The sequence below is a fragment of the Pan troglodytes genome, chromosome 15 (genome assembly GCF_028858775.2).
Source record: "Pan troglodytes isolate AG18354 chromosome 15, NHGRI_mPanTro3-v2.0_pri, whole genome shotgun sequence".
NCBI lineage: Eukaryota > Metazoa > Chordata > Mammalia > Primates > Hominidae > Pan > Pan troglodytes.
In genome coordinates this window covers 14,306,340-14,320,752 of record NC_072413.2, presented here as the reverse complement: position 1 = coordinate 14,320,752, position 14,413 = coordinate 14,306,340, and positions in this window count along the sequence as shown.

Below are 14,413 nucleotides of genomic sequence, written 5' to 3'. Positions count from 1 at the left end.
GGGTTGGTTCCAAGTCTTTGCTATTGTGAATAATGCCGCAATAAACATACGTGTGCATGTGTCTTTATAGCAGCATGATTTATAGTCATTTGGGTATATACCCAGTAATGGGATGGCTGGGTCAAATGGTATTTCTAGTTCTAGATCCCTGAGGAATCGCCACACTGACTTCCACAATGGTTGAACTAGTTTACAGTCCCACCAACAGTGTAAAAGTGTTCCTATTTCTCCACATCCTCTCCAGCACCTGTCGTTTCCTGACTTTTTAATGATTGCCATTCTGACTGGTGTGAGATGGTATCTCATTGTGGTTTTGATTTGCATTTCTCTGATGGCCAGTGATGATGAGCATTTTTTCATGTGTTTTTTGGCTGCATAAATGTCTTCTTTTGAGAAGTGTCTGTTCATGTCCTTCGCCCACTTTTTGATGGGGTTGTTTGTTTTTTTCTTGTAAATTTGTTGGAGTTCATTGTAGATTCTGGATATTAGCCCTTTGTCAGATGAGTAGGTTGCGAAAATTTTCTCCCATTTTGTAGGTTGCCTGTTCACTCTGATGGTAGTTTCTTTTGCTGTGCAGAAGCTCTTCAGTTTAATTAGATCCCATTTGTCAATTTTGGCTTTTGTTGCCATTGCTTTTGGTGTTTTCGACATGAAGTCCTTGCCCATGCCTATGTCCTGAATGGTAATGCCTAGGTTTTCTTCTAGGGTTTTTATGGTTTTAGGTCTAACGTTTAAATCTTTAATCCATCTTGAATTGATTTTTGTATAAGGGGCAAGGAAGGGATCCAGTTTCAGCTTTCTACATATGGCTAGCCAGTTTTCCCAGCACCATTTATTAAATAGGGAATCCTTTCCCCATTGCTTGTTTTTCTCAGGTTTGTCAAAGATCAGATAGTTGTAGATATGCGGCGTTATTTCTGAGGGCTCTGTTCTGTTCCATTGATCTATATCTCTGTTTTGGTACCAGTACCATGCTGTTTTGGTTACTGTAGCCTTGTAGTATAGTTTGAAATCAGGTAGTGTGATGCCTCCAGCTTTGTTCTTTTGGCTTAGGATTGCCTTGGCAATGTGGGCTCTTTTTTGGTTCCATATGAACTTTAAAGTAGTTTTTTCCAATTCTTTGAAGAAAGTCATTGGTAGCTTGATGGGGATGGCATTGAATCTGTAAATTACCTTGGGCAGTATGGCCATTTTCACGATATTGATTCTTCCTACCCATGAGCATGGAATGTTCTTCCATTTGTTTGTATCCTCTTTTATTTCCTTGAGCAGTGGTTTGTAGTTCTAGAATCTCTGGGACGCATTCAAAGCAGTGTGTAGAGGGAAATTTATAGCACTAAATGCCCACAAGAGAAAGCAGGAAAGATCCAAAATTGACACCCTAACATCACAATTAAAAGAACTAGAAAAGCAAGAGCAAACACATTCAAAAGCTAGCAGAAGGCAAGAAATAACTAAAATCAGAGCAGAACTGAAGGAAATAGAGACACAAAAAACCCTTCAAAAAATCAATGAATCCAGGAGCTGGTTTTTTGAAAGGATCAACAAAATTGATAGACCACTAGCAAGACTAATAAAGAAAAAAAGAGAGAAGAATCAAATAGACACAATAAAAAATGATAAAGGGGATATCACCACCGATCCCACAGAAATACAAACTACCATCAGAGAATACTACAAACAACTCTACGCAAATAAACTAGAAAATCTAGAAGAAATGGATAAATTCCTCAACACATACACTCTCCCAAGACTAAACCAGGAAGAAGTTGAATCTCTGAATAGACCAATAACAGGAGCTGAAATTGTGGCAATAATCAATAGTTTACCAACCAAAAAGAGTCCAGGACCAGATGGATTCACAGCTGAATTCTACCAGAGGTACAAGGAGGAACTGGTACCATTCCTTCTGAAACTATTCCAATCAATAGAAAAAGAGGGAATCCTCCCTAACTCATTTTATGAGGCCAGCATCATTCTGATACCAAAGCCGGGCAGAGACACAACCAAAAAAGAGAATTTTAGACCAATATCCTTGATGAACATTGATGCAAAAATCCTCAATAAAATACTGGCAAAACGAATCCAGCAGCACATCAAAAAGCTTATCCACCATGATCAAGTGGGCTTCATCCCTGGGATGCAAGGCTGGTTCAATATACGCAAATCAATAAATGTAATCCAGCATATAAACAGAGCCAAAGACAAAAACCACGTGATTATCTCAATAGATGCAGAAAAGGCCTTTGACAAAATTCAACAACCCTTCATGCTAAAAACTCTCAATAAATTAGGTATTGATGGGACATATTTCAAAATAATAAGAGCTATCTATGACAAACCCACAGCCAATATCATACTGAATGGGCAAAAACTGGAAGCATTCCCTTTGAAAACTGGCACAAGACAGGGATGCCCTCTCTCACCACTCCTATTCAACATAGTGTTGGAAGTTCTGGCCAGGGCAATTAGGCAGGAGAAGGAAATAAAGGGTATTCAATTAGGAAAAGAGGAAGTCAAATTGTCCCTGTTTGCAGATGACATGATTGTATATCTAGAAAACCCCATTGTCTCAGCCCAAAATCTCCTTAAGCTGATAAGCAACTTCAGCAAAGTCTCAGGATACAAAATCAATGTACAAAAATCACAAGCATTCTTATACACCAACAACAGACAAACAGAGAGCCAAATCATGAGTGAACTCCCATTCACAATTGCTTCAAACAGAATAAAATACCTAGGAATCCAACTTACAAGGGACGTGAAGGACCTCTTCAAGGAGAACTACTTTACCAGAACTCTTAACATCTAGCATCTTTCAGTTGTATGTGATTTGGGGAAAGAGAAGAACAAAGAGATAAGGTATTAGATACATTTTTGCCAATGACAGTTAGTAGACAAAATTGAAATAATATGGACGAAACATCTCTAGCTAAGGACAATTTCATTGCAAATATCTGTTCAGCTCAAAGCAATATAAATATTTTATACAAAATGTTATACAGCAAATATATTCAATAGCTTCAATCTTGATGACAATTACTTCATACAGGGAAAAATATTTCAAAGATGTATGCAATGATATACTGTCAACATGCAACATGCCCATGCCAAATATGTACTTCGTTGTTTTCATTATCAACAATTCTTTAAATCTCCTCTTGTTCTAGTTGCCACCTGTCAGCAGAATTTTCTAGAAAGGTGTTAGAGATCAAGAATATTTTTTAAAATGCTGACAATAAAGGAAAAGGACATTACTAGGAAAGAACAGAGAGACAGTGGTAATAACCAATTTTAAAATTTTTCAGAATACAGAAGTAAAAATAAAAAAAGATAGTAGATTCATGTTACGACAGGTAAAAAAAAGTATGCTTAAGAAGTGTTTCTATTTTTTGTTTTGTCTCCCTACTGGCAACATCCTCTGCTGTAAAATGCTGCTAGGAAAAGATGTTGCAGAGAACTTATAGATATTTGTATAATTTTATATCTCATTTTAAAATGTATGCCAATGACCAATAGATGTATACTAAATTAAGGTAATCTGAGGGGACCAAATTGAGCACGCCAGATTTCAAAAGATATTCAAAATAATTTACCTATGTGTATTTTGATTCTGGTAGAGGCTGTCGGTAGACTTGGTGGTCAGTGAGTAATTACATCATAGTAAAAATCATGTGGGTTCAATTAAATAAAATATAATTTGTTTAAAAATATAACAGTATGCCTCAAATATATATGAAACATATTTCTACTCTGATATATAAAAACCCAACTTTCTAATATATTGTGTACAGGAGGCACGATGGTTTGATGTTGCAAACCATAGTTGGGTGGTCTGTTAGATTTTACAATAAACATACTGCTCAGTAGGATCATAGAGGAATGTGTGGGAAACACTTAAGAGTGATGAGGTGAATATATTGGCAACCTGGAGGTTTGAAAAAAGACATCTGAGCAATTCCTGTAATTCTTTGTATTTCCAAACTACATAGCAAAGGCAGAATTAAGCACAGAAAAAAACGGTAATAAGGCAAAAAGGAGAAAACACGATATCCTTTGTTTGTGTAGCATGATTTTTTGCATGATCCATGGAATAAAAATATAAAAAAACTAACTTTCATAAGCAATATAATGTAACTTGGTTATAAACAAAAAAGTTGTCTTGATCATTAAAATCATGTTTAATCTAAAATAATTTTCATTTAGGGAATTTTATATCATGATTAGTCCCTGATTTGAAAGCTTAGTCATTTGGGAAAAAATAAATATTGTTCAATCAACACAGTATTTTCTTCTTTAAACGTTTTATTCACATGTCTTTTAGTTTACCAGTACCAATCCTGAAATAACTAAGACAGAGGGTTTAAAAATTTTGCATCTTTAATATTCTTTTTTAAATTAATGTCCCTTTTAACACCTAGAACTCATTGCCTAGTGAATTCCTTAATGTAGTCTCCAATGCATAATACATAGCTAAGCTTCCTTTGGACAGGTAATACCTCCTTTTTGATTGATTAAAAGGAAGTAATACAAAGTATTAAGTAAAACACTAATTGAAATATAAATATTTTCGATTATTAGATAACCATAATAATTATTCATACATGAAATTGAAACAATTTCATTGCAGGTATTTTACTGATTACAGAATTTGTAATGCATATTCTACCCTGTGAAGAATAAAAATATTATCTTTCCAGAGTATCAAATATGTCATTGAGAATTTTATAGAATATGCTGCCTGGGAAGAAGTAGAATCACCTGACATTGTTAAACATTGGCAAAGACAGAAATAACAGCTTGCACACATGCAAATTGCCTGGAAGTTTGTTGATATAGATGAACATGGACAGATGGTTTTCTGTAAGCAGTATCATCATTGGTTTTCTACTTAACAGAAATGAAGGACCTCATATTTATGATGACATATTAGAAATCATGAGAATGAAGCTGTTCATTTTTCTTCTAATACTTTTCTCTATCAAGTAGAGACACTACTAGAAGAGTGCCTAGTGAGTACTTACACGCAGTGTAGAGTTAAAGATATCCATTCTGTTTAGGTGATCTTGCCCATAATCATGGTCCAATATAGTATTCCACTCTTGCAGTAAAGAGTGGTTATCTATTGATTTTAAAAGTTCTAAGTCTATATCCTTATTGGAAGATGAGAACACAAGAGGGAACTGTTTGAAGTTTATGAGTGCAGAGTAGGGAAAAGTAGCACATTGCTTGCATCTTACTTAGAGTTGTCTGGGTGGTCATAAAATCAAACCACCTGTCTAGGGATAAGAAGTACTTAGTGGTAACAGACATCAATAAGACAGAACACATCTTCAATGACCCCAGAAGGAGAAGATGCATAAAGAGCTATCACAAAAGGTTAAAACTAAAGGAGAGAAGAGGGATCAGTGAAACAGGAAGATGTGTACAGTGATAGTTATCAGAAAGATTCTTTTACCCTAAAATGGCTGTTTTTGTTTGTTTTGTTTTGTTTTGTTTTTTTTGAGATTGAGTCTGGCTCTGTCACCCAGGCTGGACTGCAAGCTCTGCCTCCAGGGTTCACGCAATTCTCCTGCCTCAGCCACCCGAGTAGCTAGGACAACAGGCGCCCGCCACTATGCCAGGCTAAGTTTTTGTATTTTTAGTAGAGATGGGGTTTCACCGTGTTAGCCAGGATGGTCTTGATCTCCTGACCTCGTGATCCGCCTGCCTCGGCCTCCCAAAATGCAGGGATTACAGGCGTGAGCCACCGTGCCTGGCCCTTAAAATGGCTTTTAAGTATTTTCTTGAATGAAAACACCAGATATATTCAATAGCAATACTAACATTAAAAAGACTTGGCAGCTGGGCGCAGTGGCATACACCTGTAATCCCAGCGCTTTGGGAGGCTGAGGCAGATGGATTCATTGAGGTCAGGAGTTCAAGACTAGCCTGACCAACATAGTGAAACACCAACTCTACTAAAAATACAAAATTAGCTGGGCATGATGGCGGTTGCCTGTAATCCCAGCTACTCAGGAAGCTGAGGCTGGAGAATTGCTTGAACCCGGGAGGTGGAGGTTACAGTGAGCCGAGATCACGCCACTGCACTCAAGTCTGGGTGACAGATTCCGTCTCAAAAAACAAAACACAACAAAACAAAAAGACTTGGCAAACAAACCATTGTCATTCTTTGGATAACAATTTTTTAACCATTTCCAATTTAAGGTCCAAGTGTCCAGACCCCCACGTCTGTAAGAGATCATTGCTAGTTACAAACGTTCAGGAAAACAATAATCCTAGCTTGTACTTCCCAATAATTAATTAGAAGTGTCTCTTCTGCAATTTGATTGAATCATCTCCAAGGAAAAACACTGCTCTAAAAAAAAATATATATATATATATACCATTATGTATATATGGGTACAATTTTAAATACATTTCATTACATTGATGTACTCTCAAAAATAAAAAACATGCAAACTAAATTCCTGTTGCTTAGACAATACTATAGATACATGTAGTCAATAACTTTTCTCCTGAACTATTATCTCAATGAAATAAACTGATCTTTAACCAAAAGAAATGTGAAGATAATCAGTATGGGATTACATTTCCTTTATAATGGCTTTAATCAAGTGTAACTATACTACTGAGTATAACTACAATTGCATTAAATTGCAATTTACTTAAGAATATTCAAGAATCCTTAAATTTTCAAAATATAAATAAAACCTAACAATATTAAAACTGATTTTCAACAGAAAATATTTTTACCTTGTATTAAAATTATTAGACACACTACAATTACCCAACTTAAACCTGTTTCAGTTAAGATATTTTTCTGAATGCAGAAGCTAGGAACATGTAATATCTCTGTACGTAACATCTTTACAAGATAGTTTTATATATGACATATTTACAATCACTTAAATGTTGTTTTTGCTACCAATTAACTTGCAAAAATTCATACAATATCCTCATTTTTCAAGTAATTAGCTATTTTATAGTAGTTAGCATTGAGATTGCTCCACAATCCATTTTCCTCAAACTGTATTTTCTTCCTCTAAAATCCAAATTAATCATAGATGGTAATAGCTTTTGTGGAAGTAGAACTAAGGAGGAGATTTAATGAGTGATTAGTGGACAATTATCTTTGTTCTTTTTACAAAATTAGAAGACTTAATTTTTAAAACAAATTCAAAATCTTTTTTATATTTGAATATCTTATCCACAGCTTGGATATGAAAACTTGTAGTTTTTATGTTTATACACTCTAGTTTTGAGTTACTTTGTACCATAATCTATTATGGACAAAAATTAAAAATGCTTATAGAGCACAGAATTTGAGAAAGTATGAAACATAATCCTTACCCCTTCACCCTTTCTGAAAAAGATTATAATAGAAAGAATGATTATAAAAAATGCATATGTAGCATAAGAACTATTTTCAAATCCTGATTCTATTGCTGATAATAAGGATATGGCATCTCTTTAAAAAGAAGATAACTGTGGCTTTTTAAAAATATAGCCATGAATACTTTGAATGTCCTCACATCAAAGGGTAGACATCAAGTTTCTTCTCCCTGAAGTCAGACAGGCTGTGATTGCTTAAACCAACTCAGCATTAAAGTAATTCTATGTGACTTCTGAGGCAAGATTATTAAAGGCAATACATTGACCCATTAACTGAAACACTCAGGCAAGCTACCTGTATGATTCCATGTTGTGAGGAAGCTCAAGTTACATGAAGAAGCAATATTCAGACACTCTGGTTAAGAGATTATTTTGAGCACAGCCTTTAAGTCATACCAATGCAGGAGCCAAACATGTAAAGAAGCTTTCAGAAGACTTCATTGTCCAACGTTTAATTCATTCCTAGATATCTAGGAATTCTCAGAGGCCTCAATTACTGTAGACCGCAGAAATGTTACCCCACTTTGCATTTTCGACCCCCTGACCCCAGAATATATGAGGATGACAAAATGGTTATTGCATCACACCACTGAATTTGAGTAGTTTGTTTTGCAGAAATAACTAGCAGAAGCAATCACAAATAGAATGTTTTCTTTCTCCACCATTTGGAATACCATCACAAAAAGGAAAGAAGAGAAAATGTGGCATAACATAAACCTGAGTCTTCCATTTGATAGCTGTAAATTTTGGTAATTGGTATTTAAATCTTGGATGATATTCTCATATTCTGGGCATTTATGAAACGTTAAATTAGATAGTGTAATTAAAGTATCAGACACAATTGTGCTTTCAACAAAAAATGCATAGTTATTTTATTCCTCCCCTTATTATTAAATAAATTTTAATAGGTCTTTTTATAGGTGAAACATTATTGCCAGAAAAGAATTTCAAACTATATAAATGAGAAAAAAATAATGTTTGGCTTTTTTGAAATTAAGGAAAATTTCATAGTGCAAGAGGTATTGGTAATGCAGTCTATAGACATAAAAATTTCTTTCATTTTAATAAATACGTGACTATCTCACAGGAGGAATACAATGTTTGAGATACACAGGTCAATAAAGGGTTGCATTTCCAGTCCTCATGGAATTTAGAATCTAGCAGGTAAATAAATGGGAATCACAAACAATTTTTAGCCTGATGAGTTTTTAATAAAGAGAAGACCACAATACTATGGGAATATAGAGCAGCAAAAAATTTGCCCTTGTCTCCTCGAAAATAAACGATTAAACTGATTCAACATAATAGACAGTAGCTAGCAAATACTAGAGAATATGCCTTGAAGAAGCAGCAATAGACATAAAAGCTGTGAGAAGAATGCAGAACATCTTAGCGAAATTGAGACACCACTAGTGTGTTTGGGTCATAGACACCAGTAAGGGCACGTGACTGGAGAAAGAAGTCAGGGCTATATGAAAAGGACCTTTAGTAGATTACTGAATCTCTCTTAAGGGCAATAGTATATTATTCAAAGGGGTTAAGCAAGTGATTTCAGATATTTGTTTTAAAATGTTAGCTAAAGAACGCACAATCTATATGACTCTCCAGAGTAAAACTCTTAGGGATTTTCATACTTTTTTTCCCCTTTTGATGCTCATGACATACCCTCATTCAAAAAAGGTTTGGGCATTATTCTTCTATAATTGTACAATGGACATAAGAATAATTGATTTATGATTCGTACTGTCATGCCCTGATTTAGGAATCAGAAATATAAAGCCTTTTTATCACATACATGATTCAACTGGCAAAATTATTTAAATTTATCGCTATTCTTTCATGATTCTTTAAAAAAAATCCTACAAAATGAGTTCACACTGTAAACTGTTTCCCAAGTATAGCAGGAAATTTCATAGAAATATATTTAAAGAGGATTAGTTAAGTTTTGAAAAACTAGTATGTAGCTTTATATAATTACCAAACAGGAGAACAAAATATTAAATTATATTATGATAAACCTCTCATTATTATTTTTTGTCATAGTATCAAATGTCTATATATTTGCTTCGCATTTAACTATTGACACTGGTAGTTTGAAAGCCTCTTAGTCTTTCTTGCTGTCTAATGGATGTTTGCTTAACGGACCTTGATAATATTGTAGACTTGAATTTATATAAATCTTCCTCCAGACACACAATACAATAACTACCTACCCTATACAGAAGGTCCAGCTATTCTACCTATGTCTTTCTGGTCTCATTCATAGAAGTTATTTCTACTACTAGTACACTCTTCTCATGAGAAAACAAATAAAAAACAAAAACAAAAAAAAAGTCTACATCCTCTTCACTCTCTTGCTTCTGCTCCATCTCGTGAATTCAATTTGCTGGTTCTTTGTTCATGGAAACATTGCTTAGATCCAGAATGTGACTTTGCTTTCTGTGGTGCTGGCTCTTCTGCTAGCTTTCCTTTAATCTTTTTATTAAAAATCATTCTAACATATTTTATTTTCAGCGTATTTTCTAGCAACATTCATCAGAATTAATAAGGAATCTCTGCTTAAAGTTAAGCATTATGGCTATGTAAGTTAAATGAAAGCATATTCAACATGTATAAATATTGGCATACAGCATAGCATCCAAGGACAGAGTCTTTAAAGATAATTAAAACACTTAACTTTTATATGTGAGAGCTTGTTTTGAAAATGAAACTCTACACACATACACAAACATAACATTTACCAGAAAATTTTCAAGTTTTTTCAAAGGAATGTCCCTACTATGATCACAAAAGTTGGATGTCAGGAGTAATTAATTATCTCATAGTTTTAGCCACAATGCTTAGACAGTAGGAATTAAAGTTTTAAATTGGGACATAAATCTGGAATAAAAAGTTAAATTGGCTCTGTGGGATCTTATGTATAACTAAGAATGCTTATATTTTTCACCAAACTATTCTCTTTTAAAGGTTTGCTTTACAGCCAATTAATTTTGCTGTATTCCAAGTCATGTATTTAATAATGAGAAAAAAAACATGTTTTCTATTATGTTGTTTTAGAAGAGATGGAAAAGCACTTCAGAATTTTGTCAGAAAAAAAGAAATATGTATCAAAGTAATTTTTCATTTTGTTACAAATTTGAGTGTGTCAACATCTACTCTATATATTAAAGTCTATTCAACACATGCATAAATAATGGAATTAATAATATAAAATATAAATGACTGTGCAAGTAAGTTGACAAATTGTTGAAAGTTATTTGCTAGAACATGAAAGTCAAATAATAAAAGTTGGGGAATACCAAAATATCATGTGCTTTCTTATCTGTCTAGGGAGATTGATTACTTAATCCACTTCTTTTTAAAGCTCCATGAGCACTCAAATATATTGTAACTCTTTCTGAATGAAAACATAATATTCATACAATAAGCGTGAGGATTTCATGTTGATCTTCCTATTGTCTTTTAACAACAAAACAACCTTTCAAACATAACAATATAAAACAAAAATTATTTGCATATCTAGCAGACTTCTCTTGGAGAAAGAAATATACTGAGACCCAATTTGCTGTAGAGAATGAGATTCCAAAGCATATTTTAGAAGAAGGGAGAGAAATTAAAGAAAACCTTAATTTCCTTAAATAAGAAATAAATGCAGAAGTTCTGCCTCTAGAATGGCTATGTGAAGAGCTCCATGGATCTTTTATAAAATTGTTGAAAATTATACAACAACCATCACCTATGTCACTTGAAAAGTCTTAATGGTACATAGAAAATGATGAAGTATTTATTCAAGAAAATCTACTGAAACTCACTAAGAACAGTGAGAGTTTTTTTGCATTTTATCTACAACCCATTCTTACCTCTCTTTCTCACAGACTATCTTGATATAAATTCTACTCAAGGCAATGTAGCCAAGAACACAGAACTTTTACTAGACCCCACTGGGGGGCTATAGTATCTTTCTGGGAGTAACAGTACATCAGAATTTTTCATTTCAACCCCCACCTACTGCCACTACCTGTTCTTGAGATTAAGCTTTTGTGGAATGTGGCCAAGAAGTAGGATGTCACTTCTTCCTACCAGCTCTAATTCATGGAATGAGGACTGTTTGGGTGCAACACACTGAGAACATTGAGCCCTGATTGCCTTCTTTCTGGTTTGTCTGTAAGGCAAAGTTCTCATTCCAGGAGTGGCAAGCTGAGATTACCAATGGCTACTTCTCATCCCAGTGACCCAGTCTCCAAGTAGGGCTGTCACTCCAAGAGGAGAATGCTGCTCTCTTTGCTGCAATCACCAGAGCCAAAGCTCAGAAGTTCTGCCCAAAGGAAGGGGCAGAACATACAGCAGAGAGTGTAAAGCTTTTCCCAAAAGAAGAGTTTGGGGAAATTCAACCATAAGGGTACTTTGGAAAACAATGAAGTGATGGTAAAAATCAAATAAGAGAGACTGGCACTTTATTAGAGACATATGCTTTGAAACAAATATCAGCTAGTTTACCAGGAATAACCCAGGAAAAAGACAGCTAAGAAGAGCCCCTCTGGTGTCAGGAAGAAGTTTCAAATGCTGAACAAATGAAAAGACCTGAAACAATAAATAAGACTGTTAATATAATAAAAGCTGTAAATACATAGTAGGTTTCTTTTTATCTTTTTTAAGACATAAAATTATGTCAAGTGTGTTAGTCTGTTCATGCTGATACATACATATACCAGAGACTGAGAAATTTGTAAAGAAGAAATTTATTTCTCATAGTTCTGCAGGTTGGAAGTTTAAGATCAATTTGTTGGCAGGTTTGGTGTCTGCTGAGGTGCCTTGAGCACTGCATCTTCCAGAGGGGATGAATGCTGTATTTTCATATGGTGAAAAGAATGAAAAGTCAAAGGGTCCTAATTCCCTCCAGCCCTTCTGTAAGACACTCATACCATCCATGAGGACAGAGCCCTAATAGCCTAATCATAACCTCAAGGTTCCAGCTCTTAATGCTGTCACATTGAAATTAAGTTTCCACGTGAACTTTGGAGAGGACAAAACAACAAACCATATCATCAAGTAACAGTTATAACAATAAATTATTGGGTGTATAGCATATACAGATGTAATGTGTACAGCCATAATAGCACAAAAAGGAGAGCCAAAGTATACAAAAGTGAACAAAAGTAAAATTTCTATATACATATATGTCACTAGAGTTGTTATGCATCTACAATTGATTGTGATAAGATGTCTACAGTAAACCCTAAAGTAGCAATTCAGGGAAACATTGAAAAAACATAGATAAAATATTATTAAATTCAAATTCAATGTTTTATAAAAAATATCTAATTCAAAAGAAAGCAGTGAAGGAGGAATAGAGAAATGAAAAGACATAAGGTATACAGAAAACTGAAGTAAAATGATGGATGTAAATCTAACTGTACTAGTAACTTCATGTGAAAATGAATTTAAATATTCAAATAAAAGAGATTGTCAGACTGGAGAAAAAACAAATTAAATAAAGAAGATCCATCTACATGTTGTCTGCAGGAGACACACTTTCGATCCAAAGATGAAAATTCATAGAAAAAAGGGATGGAAAAGTTATATGATGCAGGCAGTAACCGCAAGAAAGCTGGAATTGTTATATTAATATCAGAAAAAAATAGACTTTAAAACAAAAGGGTTTACAGAGGTAAAGGGAGATATTTCATAAAAATAAAGGTCCAATATCTCAAAAATAAATAATAATTATAAGCATATATGTGTGTGATGAAAAGCCTTCAAAATCCATTGACGTAGAAACCTCCAAAAATGAAGATTAATTAGACAATTTAACATACTTCTTGCAGCCTTTAATACTCACTTTCACAAATGGATAAAATGAGTATGCAGAAGATCAACAAAGAAATAGAACACTTGAACAATACTATAAAATAACTAGACTGATTAGATATTTAAGGAACACTGTAACAACAGTAGATTCTCAAGTGCACATGCAACATTATCCAGGAATACCATATCCCAGGCCTTAAAATAGATCTCAATGAATTTAAACATTGGAATAATACAAAGTATATTTTCAGACATTAATTGAGTAAAATAATAAATTAGCAATAGGAAAATTTGGGAAACTCAGAATTATGTGGAAATTAAACAACATGCTATTAAATAAACAATGGACCCAAGAAGAAGTAATAAGATAAATTAGAAAATACTTTAAAAAAGATAAAATACTTTAAGAATGCATAATATCTCTTATGTGATGCAATAAAGGTAGTTCTCATACTCAAAAATAACATTCTCTAACCTGCCACCACAAGGCATTGAAAAAAGAAGAGCAAATTAAAACTACAGCAACCACAAGAAAGTATTAGGGATATACAAATTAGTGAAATAGAAAATAGAGAAACAATAGAGATCTTCAACAAAGCCAAAAATTGTTTCTTTGAACACATCAGCAGTGGCCACAATTTAGACAGACTGATCAACAAGAAAGAGAAACTATTCAAGTATTAATGAAATTTTTAAAAGGACACTAAACTTAAAGAAATAAATAATTATTATAAAAGTACCTACGAAAAATTATATCTAAAATTTAGATATTTTTTAAGAACTGGACAAATTCTAAGAAAGATTCAAATTAGCAAAAATGAGTCAAGGAGAAATATAAAATCTTATCAAGTAAAGAGATTAAGTTAGTAATCAAAACTACCACCTCAGGAAACAATGACAACAGCAACAAAATCTTCTAGCCAAGAATGCCTCTACCAAACTTTCAAAGTTGAATTAATACAATTATCTACAAACTCTTGCAAAAAAAAAAAGAGAATACACTTCCCAGTTTATTCTATGAAGCTAGTATTACCCTAATAACAAAACCAGACAATAACATCAAAAAAAAAAAAAAAAGAAAAAAACACAGAACAATATCTTTAACAAAAATAGATGGAAAAAATCCTCAGCAAAATGCTAATGATCAAAATCCAGCAAAACATAAAACATATAATATACTATAACCAGGCAGGACTTATCTCAGGAATGC